Source organism: Palaemon carinicauda, chromosome 30 (genome assembly GCF_036898095.1).
Source record: "Palaemon carinicauda isolate YSFRI2023 chromosome 30, ASM3689809v2, whole genome shotgun sequence".
In the NCBI taxonomy this organism is placed as follows: Eukaryota; Metazoa; Arthropoda; class Malacostraca; order Decapoda; family Palaemonidae; genus Palaemon; species Palaemon carinicauda.
In genome coordinates this window covers 78,735,832-78,757,552 of record NC_090754.1, presented here as the reverse complement: position 1 = coordinate 78,757,552, position 21,721 = coordinate 78,735,832, and positions in this window count along the sequence as shown.

The following is a 21,721-nucleotide window of genomic DNA, read 5'->3' as shown; positions in this document are numbered from 1 at the left end:
GTTACAGAAGTAATTGATTTTATTAAGCATTTGTGGCTAACCTTTTGAGCTTAGAGTAAATCAAATTGAAAGTATGTAGTTCATATATCTTAGAAAAGAAATTGTCACCACTCTCCAAAATCTTGACTTACTTTATACTGTATGTTCCTGGGTGCTGCAAAAGAAATACTGTACCATAATTTAAAGAAGATGGAATATTTTGAAGAAAATTTTTATTTTAAGGAATAGACACTTTATTAAGTTTTGAATTTTGTTATTTTTTCTTTTCTGGTTTTTAACAAAGGGGCTTCACTTGTATTGGGCTAGAAAGGCATTTTTTTTTTTTCCACAAAATTTTTTTCATATAAAATCTTTCCAGTCATGAAAATTTTTTTAATTGCATCTTATGCATTGAGAAAGGGATGTAAGAGAGTTTTTAAAATACAGGTATTCATAGTCAATAGTGCTAGGGACTCTTTATTACTTATTTTTTAAGGACCATAGCCTCTGTGTGACGACTACCGCTCTTCTATCACAGTAGGTTACTTTAAATTCCACATGGAAGTGGGGAAGGGCTTATCCCTCCACAAGACTATAGCATGATGTCAATTGGCTTGGCAAAAAGTGAAAAATTAATCATCAACCACAGGTGTGTCAACATGTGCTGCGCTGCTACTTCAGCACTTTCCTTTCCTACCTACCTCTTGGGGTGCTATTTTGCTAGAAAGAAGAAAGTTTTTGCTAACAGAATTTTACCCTACCCTGTAACTCAAGCCTTGAAAGGGGGTTCACGTGACATATCTAATTCAATACCATCAGTAGACAGGAAACAATTAAGAATTATGTTTAATAAATGTTAGCCAAGAAAACATTTCAAGTTTCCATAGGGGGTAATAACATCAGTACATCTCATGGGGTGCACTGTAGGAATTGCACTACTTATGGCCTTAGCAGCATTCCATTAGCCTCAAGCACACTTGCTATATATAATTCTATTTGTTACTGAGCATATACAAACTATTTGTCCTTTAGATTAGGAAATGTTTTCAGTGGAGTTGGAATGGGCTTCGAAATCCTTAATGAGGCAGTTAGCAACAGGTGGTGGGTGCAGGTGAATAGCACTGCCTACCCAATTGTCAAAAACTTCACTTTTGTCTTTGGCTGAAACAAGTAGGATATATATATATATATATATATATATATATATATATATATATATATATATATATATATATATATATATATATATATATATATATATATATATATATATATATATACAGTGATGCCTCTACATACGATCTTAATTCGTTCCAGAAAATGCTTCGTATGTTAAAACGATCGTATGTTGGAGCAAATATTCCCATAAGAATACATGGTAATTTATTTAATTCATTCTTCAACCTAAAAACCCATAATAAATCCTTAATAAATGGCTACACATAATTACACATAACATTAATACAATATAATAAATACATACAAACCAGAAAAAAGAATAATAATAATGAAATAGTAAATAAAAAAGGGGTTTTACCTTAGTGACAGGCCAGCGCAGGTGTAGGGACTGCTAGGCAGGAGGAGACGGAAGATCAGCGAGGAGGTAGGGACGGTGACTTTGTACGATAACGTGTACGATAACTTACACTAACTTACACTACTACGTGAACTTTAACTTAACTTAGCTTATTTTTTTTTTTTTTTTTATAATTTTATATTTATTTTTTTAATTTTTCTTTTCTTATTTTTAATTTTCATCACTTTCACTCGATTCGGTCTTCCTTTTCTTTGCTTCACTTTCTTTCTTTTCATCATGATCACTAGACCGTTTTAAAGATTTTTTAAAAAAACTTTCGAGTGAAAGTTGCTTGGTACGGCTTGTGAGGATTTTTCTAAAATGCGTTAAGCAAACATCATCGAACTGCGTAACAACACGGCAAACCTGAAGTTTCTGTGGGTGATGCTTGTCGATGAAATCAACGTGTTGATGATATGCCAACATTGTTTTATTTCCGCCGTACCTAAGATTTGGTCTACCTCCTCGATCTCCTCCGACTCACGCAACTGCGCTTAGAACTCATCATGCTGCAAGGCTTGCAGCTCCTTGAGTTCCTCGGTGGTGAGCTCTTCATGATGCTCATCGACGAGTTCGGTGATGTCATCTTCATCCACCTCCAGACCCATGGACTTGCCAAGGGATACAATCTCTTCAACGTCTTCCTCGGCGGCAACCACAGGTTCATTCCCGGGGCCAAAACCTTCGAAATCTCTGGGAGCAACAGCGTCAGGCCAAAGCTTCTTCCAAGCGGAATTCAGGGTCCGACCAGTAACTCCCTCCCAAGCCTGATCTATGATCTTTAAGCAGTGCACAATATTAAAGTGGCTCCTCCAAAATTCACACACAGTTAAGTTGGTGCTTTGCGTGACATTAAAGCACTGCTTAAATAAGTGCTTGGTGTACAGCTTCTTAAAATTAGAGATGACTTGCTGGTCCATGGGCTGGAGGATAGGTGTGGTATTCGGTGGAAGATACAACACCTTGATGAATTTGTGTTAGTCGATGATATCATCTTCGAGTCCGGGGGGCTGAGCGGGTGCATTGTCCAAACAAAGCAAGCACTTCAAAGGCAAATTCTTCTCCTGAAGACACTTCTTGACAGCAGGGCCGAAAACTACGTTTACCCATTCCACAAAGATATGCCTAGTAACCCAAGCCTTAGAATTAGAATGCCATAGAACATGTAGCAGGTCTTTATTAATTCTATGTGCTTTAAATGCCCTAGGGTTTTCGGAATGGTAAACCAATAACGGCTTTATTTTGCAGTCCCCGCTGGTGTTGGCACAAAGCGCAAGAGTCAACCGATCCTTCATTGGCTTATGTCCAGGCATTTTCTTCTCTTCGGTGGTAATGTACATTCGACTAGGCATCTTTTTCCAAAACAGACCGGTTTCATCACAGTTGAACACCTGCTGCTTTACGTAACCTTTCTCCGCTACGATGCTTTCAAACTTTTTAACAAAGTCTTTAGCAGCCTTGGTGTCCGAACTTGAAGCTTCTCCATGACGAACAACTGAATGAATCCCGGTCCATTTCCTAAATTTCTCAAACCAACCTCGAGACGCCTTGAATTCCTCCGTCGTAGGATCGGCTGAACTCTCCCCCGCGTCACCCCGAGAGCGCACCGCCTTCAAGTCACTGTAGATAGCGCTGGCCTTCTCACAAATTATCGTTTCCGTGATCGTATCGCCAACAATCTCCTTGTCTTTGATCCATATTAACAAGTCGTTCCATCTCTTCAAGGGTAGGGCTACGACGTTTGGAAATAATTGTGATCCCCTTCGAAGGTTTCACTGCTTTAATGGCTGCCTTCTGTTTTATGATTGTCGAGATCGTAGACATATTCCGGCCATATTGTTTAGCCAGATCGCTAACACGTACACCTCGCTCATGCTTTTCTATTATTTCTTGCTTTAATTCTAATGAAAGCATAGACTTCCTCCTTTTCTCACCACTACTACTACTTCCTGAACCGAAACTAAGCTTTTTAGGACCCATGATTACGGAACACAGAAAACAACACGTGAAAAAGGAAGATGAAAAACGCTGTTAAAACTGAGCGAATAGAGGACAACCACACGATGCGCACGAGATGAGAGGACTGATCAAGGTGACGCTTGATTGGCGTCCCTCCGATGTGCTGCCGTTTAGTGGCGTCAACAACAAACGACGCTGGACGCTTTCGAGAAAATTCCATGTGTACGCGTAATGTTTACTTTGTATGCTAGAGCAACACTTTGGGTGTCGAGACAGAAATTTGGTCGAACTTTACCTCGGATGTTGGAAAATTCATATATTAGGACATTTGTATGTAGAGGTTCCACTATATATATATATATATATATATATATATATATATATATATATATATATATATATATATATATATATATATATTTATATATTTATATATATATATATATATATATTTATATATAATATATATATATATATATATATATATATATATATATATATATATATATATATATATATATATATATATATATATATATATATATATATATATATATATATATATATATATATTACATCATCATCATCAGCCGTTACTATTCCACTGCAGGACAGAGGCCTCAAACATGTATTTCCATACATGTGTTTCCATTTGCAGCTGTTTATGGTCTTTGTCAATCCATCGTCTTTGCTTCCTTTCCCTGCTGCTTTTGCAGTCTCTAGGGACCCATTCTGTTGTTTTTAATGTCCATCTATTAGCTGTCATTCTCATTATATGTCCTGCCCATGTCCATTTCTTTTCCTTACATTTAGTTAAAATATCCTCTACTTTAGTTTGCTCTTTTTATGTCTCTTGGTTTAATTCCCATCGTTGTTCTTTTCATAGCTCTTTGAGTTACAACTAGGTTATGTTCTTAGGCTTAGTAACCATCCAAGTTTCTGATGAATAAGTTAAAACCAGTAGGACTATCTGATTAAATGATTTTCCTTTTAGAGAAAGTGGCATTTTACTTTTCATAGTCTCATTTTGTTCACCAAATGCTCTCCATCCCATGCACATTCTTTTAATTTCATTCATGTGTCCTGGAGATACACTCACTGCCTACTCTTAAGTACGTATATTCATTAACAGTTTTCAGAGTTGTGTCCATAGCCTTTATTTGTTATATGTGCATTTTCAGTAAATATTAGCTTAGTTTTACTCATATTCATTTTCAGTCCTACGTTTCTACTTTCCCTATTCCAATCTTCTAAAATCTTTTCCAATTCCTCCTATGATTCACTAAACAACTATATCATCTGCAAATCTTAAGTTGTTAAGGTATTCCCCATTGATATTAATTCCTACATTTTCCCAATATGAATTAAAAAAAAGAAATTATCTTGGCTTACTGTGAATAATTTAAGAGAGATGGGGTCTCCCTGTCTAACACCTTTTCCCAATATGAATTTTCTCACTATCTATATGTAGTTTTAAGATGGCTATACTTTTGTATAGATATCTTCAAGTGTTCTAACATAAAACTCATTTATTCCTTTTCTCTGAAGGGCATTCATTATTTAGAAGTTTTGACAGAATCAAAAGCTATACATGCCATACATAGTAGTTTGTCATACTCTGCTGATTTTTCCATTAGCTGGTTGTACTTGGATGTGGCCAGTTGTTGCATACCCACTTCTAAATCCTACCTGCTCTCTTGGTTGATTAGTCTAGCTGTCTTTCTATTCGACCTAATGTGATCCTTGTAAATATTTTATATATATTACTGAGAGTAAACTTATTGGGTGGTAATTTTTCAGATCTTTTGTGCCTCCCGTTTCGTGAGTTTGTATAGTGATAGTTTTTTCCAAGCATTCTTGCAAACATTTCATGTAAAGTTCAGCTAGTTTTACTGCTATGAAATCTCCTCTATCTATTATTGAATAAATTGTTAGGCCATCTTATCATGTTCCTTTATCTCTTTTCATGCCTATTAATGCTTTCTTTACTTCTACTGTTACATTTGGTACTGGCTCAGGTTTTTCATTATTTATATTGGGAAAGTTGTATCTTACATCACTACTGAAACTTTTATTACTCCATCGCTTTTGTTGATGATATTTCCATTTTCATCTGTTCTAGCAAACATCTGTTGGCGCCTTGTTCCAAGACTTCTTTTCATCAATTTGATGCTTCCTGTCTTTAGTGTTTCCTCAATTTTGGACTGATTGTGTTTATAAGGGTCTGGGGGTTTTAGTTTGTTTATTGTTTTGGGGAATTCTGATAACTTCCTTTTCATCTCTTGGATTTTACTCTAACTTCTAATTTTTTCTTTAATAGGTTTTTGGTATTTTATAGTGGGTCTCCTTGATCTTGCTTAGGAACTTTTCCACCTATTGTTTGTGCTGATTCCAATACAAATTTTGTGAAACTACTGTTCATTTCTTCTTCACTTTCTTCAATTTCATGATGTAGCTAGGAGTACTTGTTTTGTATTGCTAAAATAAACTCTTCAGATTTTTCTCTTATTACGGGGGTTTATTTTCTTCCTTTGATCTAAACAAATTTTGCTTCTCACCAATACTGTATATGATTACTTAACTTTAACAGTGTTACATCTTTAACTAAATTAGTTTTTTCACTGAGAATAAAATCTATTTCATTTATCGTTTCTCCGTGCCCATTTTCAATGTTCCTTTTTATAAAAAGGGTGTTATTGATATTGTTTCTTCCAGTAAATTCTGCAAAGATGTCTCTGTTATTCTTTGCGCCTACTCCAAGTTTACGCACTACTGATTCTCCTCGTCTTTTGACTTACTTTGACATGGAAATAATTGAAAACATGTAAATTGAGCCTTACATTTTTTCATAGATATTATCATTATTATTATTATTACTAGCTAAGCTGCAACCCTAGTTGGAAAAGCATGATACTATAAGTGGGCTCCAACAGGGAAAAATAGGCCAGTGAGGAAAGGAAATGAGGAAATAGATAAACTACAAGAGAAGTAATAACAATCAAAATAAAATATTTTAAGGTATTTGACTTTAAATTATATCTATCATACATAAACTATAAAACTTCATAAAAACAAGAAGAGGAGAAACAGGGTAGAAATAACATGCCCAAGTGTACCCTCAAGCAAGAGAACTAACCTAAGAGAGTGGAAGACCATGGTACTGAGGTTATGGCACTACCCAAGACTAGAGAACAATGGTTTGATTTTGGAGTGTCCTCATAGAAGAGCTGCTTACCATAGCTAAAGAGTCTCTTCTAGCTTTACCAAGAGGAAAGTAGCCAGTGATCAATTACATTGCAGTAGTTAACCCCTTTAGTTAAGAAGAACTGTTTGGTATTCTCCGTGTTGTCAGATGTTTGAGAGCAGAGGAGAATGTGATAAGAATAGCCAGACTACTCGTTGTATGTGTAGGCAAAGATAAAATGAACCGTAACTAGAGAGAGGGATCCAATGTAGTACTGTCTTGCCAGTCAAAGAATCCAATGACACTAACGGTCATATCTCAATGGGTGGCTGGTGCCCAGGCCAACCTATTATCTCCTGATCTTCATAAAAAGTTTCTATTTCTTCCTCTGTATGGGACGTTTGAATGATCTTCAGTTTATACTTTTTACTTAGTTTGATAATTAATCCTGCAATTCTATCACATGCTACAAAATTCTTCCATGTTACCTGCTAAACTTTTATTAAAAAGAAAACCCACTCCATTCTCTTTGTTCCTTTCATGTCTTCCAAAGCAGATTATATGGCGCTTTCCTTCCTGGTTGGTGAACTGCTCCTTTCTCAGAATAGTACTGTTGTGTCCTTGGACTTCGACTTCTCAGTTTAAAGAGTTGGAGGAGAAGTAGGTAAGCAGAAGCTATTTGTTACTCTTCCTCTTTCCTTCTGATTCTGTACCTTTTCTAAGACGTAGAAGTTTAGGAAGCCCAATCTCAGTTGCGAGATGTCTTTGCTACACCACCTCCCTTTTGGGGTGTGGGTTGGATGACACCCAGATGGTTCCTAACGTAACTGGCCCCCCCCCCCCTCCAAATGCAAGCAGCCAGAACCATGACAGGGTGAGTAGCTTGGTGGGACAGAAGTGCATATCTTTGAATGATCTTGGGTACATCTGTTGTCCATGTGTAGAAGAGTTGGACTCTCTCTTTCCTTCCTGCATGATGAAATACTGCTTCTCTGATTAGGATGCTGTAGTATTTGATGTTGATAAGAGGACTCCTTGAGATTGTTGCCGTTTGATCGTGTGCAGTTGAAGGCTGCAGGACTGTGGTTGAGGGATCTCAGCCTAGTGCTTAGACACAAGTTCAACGCTCCCTCCCCACCTCAGTCATTAAAGGTAAAAGTACAATGTTCTCCTGTCTTTGCCTTGATTGGTGATAGAGATCCTTCTCTCCCAGGGGACTACCAGACTGGTCTGGCTTTAGTCCATGATTGATTTGCAAATTCTGTCCTTTGGTCAAAACGCTAGTTTTTGCGGGGGGAGAGTAGATCTTTGGAGTGGCCTGTCAGACACTACCCCTTAAAATACAACGGTTCACGGCCATTTTATGCCACAGGTACTGGTTCTTGGACCGGTACTGAGGGGAGCAGAAAACCCTGAGATGGATTGATCCTTGTGGATATGCTTGCTTTCAAGGGCAATGAAGGTGTTGAGGCAACCTTGGCGTCCCTCCTCTGGTTGGCCTCTGTCATTGATTAGCACTTCGGTGCCCCTCAAGGTCTAGGCCTTTTCTAAAGTACCTGATCAGATGTTGCTAGTTTGTCCTAGTTTGATTTGACTATCAGATTTGGGTTTTCTCACTTCTGGTCAACCAACAAGGATTCTGCCACATGCACTCTTATGAGCCAGAGGCTGATGCATCATATCCTCACCAAGAGACCTGTTAATATATCCACTATGAGGTGGACTCCCCTTAGAGAAACTTGAGCCAGATTGTTTATCTTTCTCAACCAATGATTCAGTGGCCACTCTGAGATGTCTCCTAATTTGACTGGTCAGGCACTAGGCTTACGTCGCAGGACGTGTTCCAACCCTAAGAGTCTTCAGAGAAGTATAGGAGTCGTGTTGTTTGATGGGAAGGCAGTGACTTGCTTGACACATCAGTCACCACTTAATTGAGCTAACTGGGTTTTAAAGGGGAGGGATACATGGCTTCCAGATTCTCAAACCAAGTTGGTCTAGGGTAGCTATAATGCTGGTGGCTACCTCTTTTTCTTCAGAGAAATCTTGTGAAGGCAAAAAGAAGGCTGAGACCTACTCTAGTCCTCGATCATGAAAGCCTATGACATCTATACATACATAACCCTTTTAAGGTACCCATCTTGGTCAGGTCAGGAAGGGGGAAGAGTGAAGGTAGAGAGGAAGCTGATGACAGCTTTCCCCCTCTGTTGCCAAGGAGGGGAATGCCTGTCTGTCTTTGAGTAAGATAACAGAGCACAGGGCCTAGCTCAGAGTAGTGAGTGTCCTTCGGGATGGGTACTTTCTACTGTTTGGAGCAATTTCCTTGCAGACCTGTTATATGTTTGAACACAACTCAATGGTGGCAGTGTCTCTCGGCTACCTTCCTCAATGGAGAAGCTCGTTTCACAGGGGCATCCTTTACTGATTTGAAAGATCACTGGTCAGCCTTCAAAGGTACCCCATTCATCCTTTTCCCATGAAACAAGTGGCATGGGCTGATCTTCCTGGTAGCTGCACAAGGAAACCTCACAATGTGAGACACATGACAACTTCTTGACATGCAACTGTCCTGTGTGTCAAAGCAGGGGTGGGGCATGCACCTGGTGGCTTAGTGTGGTGTCTGTGAACCTCTGTACTTTAACAAGTAATTGGTAATATTGTTACACCACCCCCTTAATAATCTCATCAAACATGCACGGTATCTCAGTCTTGTTCTCTCTTCCATTTTGTTGGAAATTAACAAAGCAGATGCATATCTGGGCTTATCACCCTGATACATATTTGACAGGAATGTCTTATTAGACAGATTCAGTTGCCAAGGGTAAATTGTGACTGATTGCTCCTTACATCCTTGTGTGATGGAGATGCTTCTTATCCCGTGGAAATCACCAGGAACCATCCTGTTAGGCACATAGCTAACAAAAAGCCCTTGGAGTTTTATTTTCCTGTTCAAAGGTCTTCCAGCACCCATGGGATCTCCTGGACATACAGTACTTCTTGTTCACCAGCTGATCTACCAATGTTGACCATGCCAGGCCAAAGGATAACCCTGGTTGCTCCCAGATGGCAACTTGCAGAATGATTCCCGATCTGTGAGCACGTCTTGAGAATTAACCAGTCTTTTATCTACCAATGTGAGCCATCATCTGTCTACAACAGTTCTCCGGGCCTAGGTTTGGACATCTCTTGCCAGAGTATCAGCGTTGCTTTCTTGGTACTAGCAGATTCAGGAAAGATGCATCACAACATGATCTTTTTTTATTTTTTCTTAGAGCATACACTTAGACCTTTGCCAGGGAGTCAAGATACGAGTCCAATGTAGAGTTCACAAAGTTGTGGAATCTGCAGACAGAAAAGTGTTGGAGTTTAGATCCACCAAACAACTTTTGTCCCTGTGGTGGCAGCTCTTTAGTTATGTAGCTAGCACAGCTCCCTTATGGGACAGTATGCATCTTTCTATGGTAACATGTTTTAGGCGAGTCTGGAGAACTGTAAAATGACTGGCTCCTCTGCCTCTACTTTCCTTCTCTTTGCATTTGGATAAGTGTTTCTTATTAATACACACTTGATCTGACATTGATAAACTGCATTACTGAATACCATTCTTATTAGAACTGATCAATAAGTATTCGTCCCCCCCCCTTCCTCCCTTTATGAGGGGGATGATGGTAAAATGAATACCTTCCTCACTCATACCGAGTCAGCTGTATCTTTCCAGACTTTTGTGAGAGAAAGATCCTTTCATTGACCAATTACTGGCCAGGCCCTATCTGTACTCATCTCTTATGTTGAGCCAATATGTGGTTGCCGAGTCATTTCTGCTCTAACATTTCCAGTGAAGAAAAGGACAAACCAGTTGTGTTCTAGGGAGGATTTCATACCCACCAATAAGTGAAGCTCCCTACTTTTGAGGGTGAAAGGTTCGTATGCTAGTAGGAACAAATAGGTTATAAAAGTAATATGTTTTTTCTAGCCATACAAACCACGAGTCCTATATAGCTAAGCTTCCCACCTCAACCACCCATCTCAGTCCTGAGCTACCGGTCATTAACAATTTTAACAGTCGTTTCAGCTCCACCGAAGGCATTACCCGTTTTAAGGGACTCATGTTTGTATAAACGAGGAAAAATACAAATTCCTTTAAAAAAAATGTTTTACCTCTGTGACCACTTTCTTTCTTCTCTTAGTAAACTTCTTCAACTTTTAATTTATAGTTTAACTGCAGGGTTTTCTTGCTGTTGCACTGAATGGCCTCACAGGTCCAAATTCTGGGTTATAAATATTTTTCTTTGAAGTGTTTCAATTGCTTTAAATATAAAGTTACATTTGAGAGATCAACTGCTGAAGATCTTACAGGGATTCTGGGTTATATATAGCCCAAATTTCACAAACCTGTAATCTATGAACATTTTGAAAGTGATGGACAGATAAGTTTATTCCAAAAGAAATATTTTTCTTTGAAGTCTTTCAAGTTACATTTGAGAGATCATTTGTTACCTCACCAATCCTGTTGAATCAACTGCTGAAGACCTCTGCATTTATGTCTCATGTGGTTTTTCATGTCTTGATATGGAATGACTGTTTTTTTTTTTTAACTGGAACTTTGCTTACATAAGAATCTGTGATGAATGAGTAAATGAAAAAAAAAATGGAGCATATATTCAAGAATTTGGTTAATTTAACTGGCATTTTATTTAGACAACTTTGCAACTTTTTCATTGACTGCTATATTTCTATCTAATCTGGAAGGTCATGGTGGTTAATATTTCATAGATTTATAAAATTCGTTGTGATTAAAATTTCTTGTTTTATAGATAAACTTTGAGGGTCTTTAGCAATTAAATGAAAAGTACAAAATGGCTGAAATTTTGCCAGCTATAGTGTAATAATTGTTTGTTTTGAATAAAAGAATTCATTATTTCTGTTGAACTGTACAAGTGTTTTTTTACATATTAATTTTGTTTCAGATTTAGTGTTCATACTAGAGTTACGTCTTATGGCATTTCAGTTGTTATAAATTGTTTAATGTGTAGAAACACTTGACATTTGGCAGAAACCAGTATTTTCTTAAGATCTAAGATTAGAGAATTACATTTATTTAATTAATTTATATTCATAGTGACGGGAAATAATTTGGTGTAAGTACATTAGGTACAAGTAATACTACTACAATACAACTTTTGTCAAACATGTATCCAGGTTACTGTCAAATTTGTATCGTGTCCTCCAAGTTTATTTATCAGTGAAAGAAGTTAATGAACTTCATTTTTAGCACATGCTGAAATTTTGAATTTTCTCTACTCGTTCACTAATACAATTAAATTTATTATGTACCCTTCTATATGATGGAACAAAACTGAAATACAATATTTGCATTGGAAAGATTTCTTTTCAAAATTTCTAATAAGGTTTTGTAACTTTCTTCCGGTACTGTATTGTCCCTTTTTTTTTTCCAATTAATGAGAAATTGTCTTCTTTTGCTGTGTATCGGTTTACTGAAATCTAGTATACATATCTGTTTGTAGTATTTATACTATATAATGAATACACTTTACTTGTATACTGGATACAGTCTTCATATGTTTCTTTTTGAATCCTGTTGCACTCACATTAGATTATAGATTTCCATCTCTATGAAGAGGTAAAGGCCATTAAGAAGAGAAAGAATTCGAGTCATCACAAATTTGTCAAATATTCTTGTCCAGAGTGTAACCAGTCTTACATCTTTACTAATACTAAGGTAAGTCTCACTATGCAGGCTCCAGTTTTATCTTTTGGATTGTGTTGACCACCTACTTCACTTTTTCTGCCCCAGTAATTGTTATGCTCATTGTTCCTTAATGTCTACTCCATAATTGTACAGTATTACAATATTAAATTTCACAAGAGTTCTTGCAATTGTAACAAAACAAAAAAATGTTCCTCCGTGAATACAAAGTACCGTCCTTTACTATAAGAGAATAGATGATAGCGAAGCTGGAACACAGCACCTAAAACTTATGAGGTGTTAACAACTGACAGGTGGTTTACTTGTTGGTAATGCAGAGGCAACAGCCCCCCTTGTAGCTCACTGACAACTCTTAGATTCCAGCTGTTGTTGAGGACAGACGTTCTCCCTCTGATTGGAAATATTTTGAACGATATTTCTAATTTTTCTTTTTTGTTTATAGCATGTTTGTGCTGTGTGACTGACTCCTTCATCATGCCCCTGACCATATGGATGTGTCCAGGAGTACCGCCAAAACTCTCCGGTACCTTTAAGAGCAGTTTGTTTCTATACAAATACAAACCCTTCACTCTTTACTAATGGATATGTTTTCAGCATAGCTGGAATTTAGCCATAAACTTTTACATGAGGTGTCAACACCTCTCCTCTTGTTAATGGGGGTTAGACCGGCTCACACACTCACCTAATGGATTACTGCACTTTTGTTTTTGGTTCAGTAGAGTGAAGACGTGATGTCTCGCTCTCCTGTTAACCATATAAATAAATCTTATAGGGCTGTATATTACTTTTCTTTTTCTTTTGTGGGTGTGTGGTCTTTTGAGGATTGCAACTACGCTCTGCATACAGAAGACACTCCTGCACGCAGGCTTCTCCCTGTGACGTGTGTCGGGAGTGGTACGGTAGGTGATGGAAGAAGTCTAAAAGGGATTATTTTCCCTCAGGGTCTTATTCAAAGTTGAAGAAGTCCCAACTTCTTTCTCCGGCGCCTAGTACTTTCTGCTCGTTCGGCCTACTCCGGTGGACAATCAAGTAAGCGTGATGACCATTTAACCCCTGTATAACCTTTGGGTTTGGAGAAGCCCGTCACTTCCCCTAGCTAAACGGCTGCGCCTGCCGCCCATGGGAAGTCTAGCTCTTTTGATGCCTTGCGTCATTTGTGGCTTTCAGGTTCACCCATGAAGGAACGTGTTTTGGATGTGCTGAAGCTTGGGGCACTGCAGGAGCGCATAGCTGCCTCCGCAGTAGTTGGTCACAACTTCCCCCCTTCTGGGCCTTTGGTGGGGGGTCCCTTCAGTAGGTCTCGTATTTCGAGCCGACACTTCTTCTATAGCTCCCCTCACTTCAGTGGGGCCCCTCGAGTACCTTGTAAGCGGGTGTGTGATTCGTCACTGCCTAGTTTTAAGACTTCGAAACACCCTGGTGATTGTGGTAGCCCCTTTTCACCATGCCGCCTAGGCACCACGAATCTGCGATACTTGCAGTCCCCCTGCAATCCAAACATAAGCAGTCTGTTTTCTGTAGAAGGCAACTCATGAACCACTTGCAAGTACTTATGCGAGTGATCAAGTGCCTGTTCGCAATGTTTCGGCTCGTGAATAAGCATTTCCTAGCTTCAAAGCTAAGACTAGCACTTGGATGTGCACTCCTCAACCTTATTAGCGTGAGGCAGGCACACAGGCTCCTGCTCCTGACAGAGGTCTGTCAAGGTGCGCGTTCCGAGAGAGGTGGGTCCCAGTGACCAGCATGCACACAAACACCGCTCACCAAGAGCTCTAAGAGGCCATTCCTTGTTTCGTGGAAGGCACGCCATGGTTTGAGGTGCTCATAAAGGCTGTTAAAGCAGCTGTTACCAACCTTGCTCCAGCCTGATCATCAGGGGATAACCACCAACCTGTTCAAATCCTCCTCTCAGTTTCAAGATCTTTCATGATTTCCAGCCCACCTTTGGACCCTAGGTCCAGGAGTACCGACTCAAAGCATGCTCTTCCTCCACCATCGGAATCTCCTTTGATTCTAGGTCACTTGTGTATCTAAACTCTAAGGCTGGCCATGACAAGCCTGATCCATTATGGGAAAAACTGGATGTCTTCCCAGTTAAAAGTGACCAAGAAACGAATAAAGGAGACTGAGAACTTGCAAGGGTTTGAAGTCTCGTTTACAGATAATTACCAGCTGTCGCCACTTGAATTTGTGCGTACTGAACCAGCTCCTGTATCCTTGGAGCCTGTGGCTGACTCCGTGGTACCTCTGCAGTCGGTGTGGGCTCCTCGGAAGGAGACTCCCAGTCTTTTCGCTTCCTTTGCAGCTAAGCCCTTGGAGCAGGATATGAAAACTTCGGAAAAATAGGGCCTTGAAAGTTCTCGAGGTCCTAAATTGACAGAAGAGCACTCTCGGTTTAGTACTTGTCTTGTTGCCCACAGCGCAGCACCCCTCCGCTAGGCGTCGTGCCTTTGTTGGGGAAGTAGTTAATGAACCTGACCCAACCTAGCCTCCTATGGGTGCGAGTCTGTTGTTGGAGAAGAGTCAAAATATGAAGAATCTGATTACTAGGACGGTGCTGTTTCTGCCAATTAGACCTAAAACATCCCCCATCGATCAGAGAGACTCGGACTATTCTTTTCTGCAGGTGTTAGTCTGCATAATGAAACTGAATGAGTTGGGCAATCTATCATACCACCCTCCTGAAGGGAAGGACGCGGTCCTCGACTTCTGCCAGGCCCCCCTCTAACCCGAAAGACCAAGATCAAGTTGCCATTGACTTGGATGGGGAAGGGAGCCCAAGTTGCTGGGACTGAGTAACCCAGGGCTAGGAACTCGTCGCGGTTACTTCCTGCAATGTTTGTTTGGCAAAGAAAGTACTATGACATCCTCCCCGACGATCCCTCACCATTACCCCTAGACCCAGCGGTTTTGGCTTTGGTGCGCAACATGCCATTGGACAAGCTAGCTGCACAGCAAGTGATGTTCTTGTCTGCAAAAGCTGCAAACATGGAGCGGATTGCAAAGGCTTCTTTACAGGCTGCTTCATGGATCGACTACTGGTTAGCTCGGTTGATTATCTGATCGCCAGTGAGGATTTGGTAAGTAAGAGCCGTTGAGTTACTTGCTTACATTGCAGCCAATCAGTTGGCAAATAGGATCTTGAAATAATGAGACTCCGTCATTTAAAGGCACCAAAGAAAGAAGCACTCAAGTTACGTAACTACTCGATGGAGGGCCTTTCCTTGTTCAACATGTAAGACATCGACATGGTTGCGGAGTACTGGAGGACGGAGAGTCAAGACATCCTCCTCCACAGGAGGTTGCCATCTACCCCACCTTTTATTATTATTATTTGCTAAACTACAACCCTAGTTGGAAAAGCAGGATGCTATAAGCCCATGGGCTCCAACAGGGAAAATAGCTCAGTGAGGAAAGAAAAGAAAACGAAGAAAAATAAAATATTTTAAGAAGAGCAACAACATTAAAATAAATATCTCCTATAAACTATAAAAATTTACCAAAACAAGAGTAAGAGAATTAAGATAGAATAGTGTGTCCGAGTGCACCCTCAAGCAAGAGAACAGTAACCCAAGACAGTGGAAGACAATGGCACAAAGGTTATGACACTACCCAAGATTAGAGAACAATGGTTTGATTTTGGAGTGTCCTTCTCCTAGAAGAGCTGCTTACAATAGCTAAAGAGTCTCTTCTACCCTTACAAGGAGGAAAGTGGCCACTGAACAATTACAGTGCAGTAAGAAGAATTGTTTGGTAATCTCGGTGTTGTCAGGTATAAGAGGCAGAGGAGAATATGTAAAGAATAGGCCAGACTATTCAGTGTGTGTGTGTGTAAGCAAAAGGAAAATGAACCATAACCAGAGAGAAGGATCCAATGTATTACTGTCTGGCCAGTCCAAAGACCCCATAACTTTCAAGCGGTAGTATCAACGGGTGGCTGATTGCCAGGCCAACCTACAACCTAGCACCATATGCTTCGAGGTCGTCTTCCATCTTCAGACAAGTGCATAAGAAATTGTCGTTGCTTCGAGGCAGTCTTATGTCAAGAAGCAAGTTCCTAAGCAGCACTTGACTGGCAAGGACACTAAGGGTGGAGATGGAAGACAAGGTCAATCATCTAGGTGGGTATTCCGTCAGCCTGACCACCAGTGGGAGAATGCCTGAAATGCAGGTGGCAATAAAGGGAGATCCTTGGGGTTAAACCTTGAATGGTTTCAATATTCCATGCGGGCTACCACTTCCCGTTCATTCTCTCTCTCTTTGACAGAATATCCAATGACGTCATATTCCTTCCCGAAGTGATCAGTTTAGTAGTTCGCCCTCCAAGAGGTTCTCTACAGGTCCCCAGGCTAATACAGTCAACTTTTTCTTGTAGAAGAGTGAAGGATGGAGACCAGTCATTGACCTCTCCAGTCTTAACAAGTTTGTCTTATTGGACTCTGTTCAAGATGAAGATGGCAGAAACAGTCAGACAGGCTGTCAGACTGAAGGACTTCCATGATCACAATGGATCTCAAAGATATGTACATCCAGATCCCAATCCATCTTGCATCAAGGAAGTACGTAAGATTCATCTTATACGAGAGGATAAACAGTTTCAGGTGCTGTGCTTTAGCCTGTCCACAGCACCTCAAGTGTTAACAAGTGTGGTCACTCTAGTCTCAACTTGGGTCCCTTTTTTATCACAATCTGCAGATCATTACAAATTTAGAGGTCTTCTCTCCAACTTTCTTAGAAACTGGTATACAGTACCTTGGAAGGCAAATAGACAAAGTGGCATGACCCTTCCTTTTGTAAGACTCGCTTTGGAGTATCTGGTATCTGACGGCAGTCTTCACATTCGGTCTCCAGTGACGAAGATATTTTTGGTCTTGGTACAAGGACCCTTCAGATTGTTGCGTTCTGCTAAGGCCAGAGGAGAGACTTGAGTTGGGAGGAGTAGATACCAACCTCCTCAAGGGAGAAGATCTTCTCTTTCCTCCCCCGGATTTAATGCTCTTTACAGAAGCGTCAAAAGAAATGAGCCTTGCCTGTTGCAGCACATGGCCTCTGGGCTATGGTCCAATTCCAATTGGCAGTGCCACTTAAATCTTCTGGAGTTGAGGACAGCCTTTCCTACTCTCAAAAACTTTCATTAGCCCTTTTCAGGTCACTCCGTAAGAGTTGATGAGCAACCTGATGGTAATGGCCTATCTAAACAAACTAGGAGATACATTCTTGTGGTTGCTCTGCCAACTAGCCATAGAAATACTGGAATGGACAGAAGACAGTTTGATCTCCCTGTCAGCCCAGTTCTTTACGGACAAGAACATTGTTGCTGACAAACTTAGCAGGAAGATTTAGATAGTTGGCTCCGAATGGTCTTTACATCCTTAAATAGACAACAAAGTACTGATGTGGCGTTTGCTGATAATAGACCTGTTCGCAACGTCTCTCAACCAGAAACTAACGGTGTACTGCTCGCCAGCACCAGATCCCTGGGCATCTCTATAGATGCCTTCCAACATCCGTAATATAACCTAGACAGTTACACATTCCCCCTTCTGTCTAATGAGGAGACTCTTCAACAAGATGAGAATATAGCAAGATCTATTGTTGACCTCAATAACTCTAATGTGGCAGCAAGCAGAATGGTACCCAGACCTACTTCTGTTTATTGAGGTACCGAGGGAGTTGCCACCTCGCCACGACCTGCTCAGGCAACCATGCATAGAGATATACCACAGGGGAATCACTTCTCTACAATTTCATGCCTGGAGGTTATCTAGCATCTTTCTCAGAGGATTTACGCACGCAGTGTGGCGAAACTAATGTCTTGATCCCTCCGTAAATCATCTTCCACTGTCTATCAGGAAAAGTGGGCTATCTTCTGTGGTTGGTGTTGTCGAAGAGGTGTCTTTCCTCGCAGTGCTGCTATCACCATGATGGCAGTTTCTTCTATACCTCGAGGAGGAAAAAACTACCACTCGGCCTTGAACCTTGTCTTTAAACTGAACGGAGTTAACTTTTCCTCTTTGATGGAATTCTGTATCCTTATACAGAGTTTTGAGCCTATATGCCTCTAGTTGGAAGTTAGACCACCTCCTTGGAATGTGGTAAAAGTCATACTCTCTCTGAAAGGAGCTCCTTACGAAATTCCACGTGAGACTTCATATCGCGACTTGATGCTAAGACGGTTTTCCTTCTCGCCATCAACTCGGCTAAAAGGTTCAGCGAGTTGCATGGTCTTTCTTACGATATCGCCCATTGAAGGGGATGGGGGCAGGTAACACCTAGTTTCGAACCCGTGTTGTAGCCAAGACTTAGAATCCAGCTGTAGCGGACTCTCAGTTTGGGCCCTTCCGGATTTTGAGTGATATAACCGATGATCCTCATCAGCTGTTACATTGTCCTGTGAGATTGCACATCTTGAGCTCACCCGCATGTCACTTATCTGTTTATAAGCTCGGCAGTGTCACAAAGAATACAATCTCTGGTTGAAAGCAGCAAGTTGACCATGCACTGAATCCTGATTTTCCTCGACTTGATCATAGACACACAGCTCATGATGTTGAGGGGGAAAAGCACCTCTCTAGCATTCAAGAGTAACTTCTTTGTGGCATAGGTTCTACAAGTGGGCATATAGCGACGTTAGACTACCTTTACTGCTCACTACCTGCAAGACGTATCCCACAGTAACCTGGATACTTTCTCTCAGAGTCCTTTGATGTCCACTCAATAAATGGTATAAGCTACTTCAGCTCCCTTACAGGACAAGTTATTAAGCTGGTTAATCTCCTCCTTTTAATATTGTTAATACAGGAAAAGTAGCAGTCTGTCGAGGGCAGACGTCACCCGGTATTAATTTGGGATGAATGGAATGACTGGCTATTTTTTCCTAAATCTTCACTCCTCTGGGGCAACAGCATCTGGAGGACTCTGCAAGATGATAACCGTTACTCTTGTGTGGTCTGAAATATTTTACACATTTTGTTATGTCTCTCCCTGCTAGGGGGAGTCAGTTAATGTCTAGATTCAAGTTCTAAGAAGTGTTTCACTTTATTCTTACCTGGTCAAGTCAGTATTTAGTTTCCACTCACTCGCCATAATTGCTAACTCTCCTGCTTTTTAGTCTGAGAGTTCACAATGTCAGGATACCTCTTTCAAGCTCTAACTAGCTCAGAGGTGTACCTCATTTCACAAGCCACTTGGGTTAGGATTTGCATCCGCCTAAGGGTGAGTCGAAATAGTAAAGAGCGAAGGGTTTGTATTAGTGTAGGAACAAATGGCAAATTTTGAAGTACAGTAATTTGTATTTTTTGTAAGTATACAAACCTGAGCTCTTTACTCATACTTGTCCCGCCATCATCTGTCCCCCATGAAGTCCTACGCCAACAATCAAAAGTGATGTAATCCACTAGGCGAGTGTGTGAGCATGGTGGTCAGTATACCCCACATTAACTAGCAGAGAGCCAATGACACCTCGCATAAAAGTTTGTGGCTAACATATATCCATAGTAAAGAGCTCAGTTTTGCATACAGTAGTTAGGAAAAATATAAATGGCCTCCAAATTTTGACATATTGAAGTGGATCCTCATAGTTAATGCCAGTCCTGTAAAGGCCATGTGTGCATTCAGGCCTCCCTATGTGACGAGTGTCTGAAGTGGCCATCCTCCCAGTGGGAGAAGTTCTGCAGGAGGAAGAAAAAAGTCTAAGAGGGATGCTTTGCCTTTGGGATCATCCACGAAGTTGAAGTCCAGGGCAACTTCTTCTAAGCCCAGGGGCAAGGAGGCCCTGCTGTTTCCCAGTGAAAAGGCAGCGCCTTCTCCTCCTCCTCAGTGAAGACGCCACCTTTACAGATAGCAGACGGGTTACATATGCTTAGGCCTTTCTTCGGCATTCAAGCTTCCTTGTCGGAGGCTAAGCTGCAGCAGTTTATTTCTCAGCAACATCCTTCCAGTTCATTGCTCCCGTGGTGTTTTTTTAGGATCACTCCATTGCTGACCACTGCCAGAGGAGGATGCAGTACTGTAGAGGTGACCGAAGATCCTCTATCTTCAGTTCCCCTTTTGAGCACCCGTTCTTTGGAGAGTTCTTCACAACCTTGGCACAATCTCTCCTCTATGGAGATAGATCGCAGGCGGTTGGCTTCTAGACCTTCCCCTTCTAGATCAGCTACAATGGGTAGCAAAATCCTCTAGATCTTCTAGACGAGCTTTAACTTTGCGTGTTTCCACACGCTCTTCGAAAAGATCTGTATCACTTACTCCCGCTGCATCTCTCTGTCATCTTGTGCTAAACTTGCAGCTTCCAGCATCTCTCCTCTTTGGAGGTAAGTCGCAGGTGGTTGCCTTCCTCTCAGAGATTAGACAATGCTTCCAGACCTTCCCTTTTTGGGCAGCAAAATCCTCTAGATCTTCCAGACGAGCTTTACCTTTGAACAGCTCCACAAGCTCTTCTAAAAGATTTGTATCCCACACTCCTGCTGCGATCTCTGTCATCTTGCGCTGAACTTTCAGTTTCCAGTACCTCTCCAGATTTTCTTCACCACCATAGTATTGCTACATTGCAAGCTTCTGCTAGGAACTTAACTAGACTCTTCAGCTTCGCCTGATAGTTCTCACTAGTGAGAGGTAATTTCTCGCTGATCTTCAGACTATCGTGTTTCGTGTTGACCACGTTCGAGGAAGTGCTCCAGCTTAGCTTCTCCATCCCATTCAGTTTCTAGACACTCTTCGACCGAGCGTAGTTTATCCCATTCAGTTTCTAGACACTCTTCGACCGAGCGTAGTTTATCGAAGCACTCTTCATCGTCCTGCTCGGTATCCAAACGATCCCGGTATCGGTCCTCCTTTGAGAACGACAAGCTCTCGCCACACCACCTTCGCAGTCGCTTTTCTAGCAATCGTGCTAGTTGCTCACCATCGTCACGCTCTGGTCTTTCTAGAGACAGGGGGGGCAGCACCTGCATGTTTTCAGGATTCCAGAGTAGAGAAGCAAAGCAGCCTTGGCTCAGCTTCCTTCCCGGTTGACTTTAGAAGAAGAACCTGTCCATCTCGAAGATGACTACGTAGCAAACGATGCTCAGAGCGGGATTCGGAAGTTTCAGGAGATTTTTTTCAGCCAGCGTGTCCCAAAATACCAGCGACAGAAGGAGAGCCTGAATCAACATTCTTCAAGGTTCTTGGGAACATCTGTTATGTCAACAATCTCAGAGAAACTTTAGCTTTCCTTATGAAGGACAAGAAAGTAACCATCGACTTTCTGTGCTGTGTCGCTTCCAACGTCAAACCTTGCCTTGAGCTTCCATGGTCAACG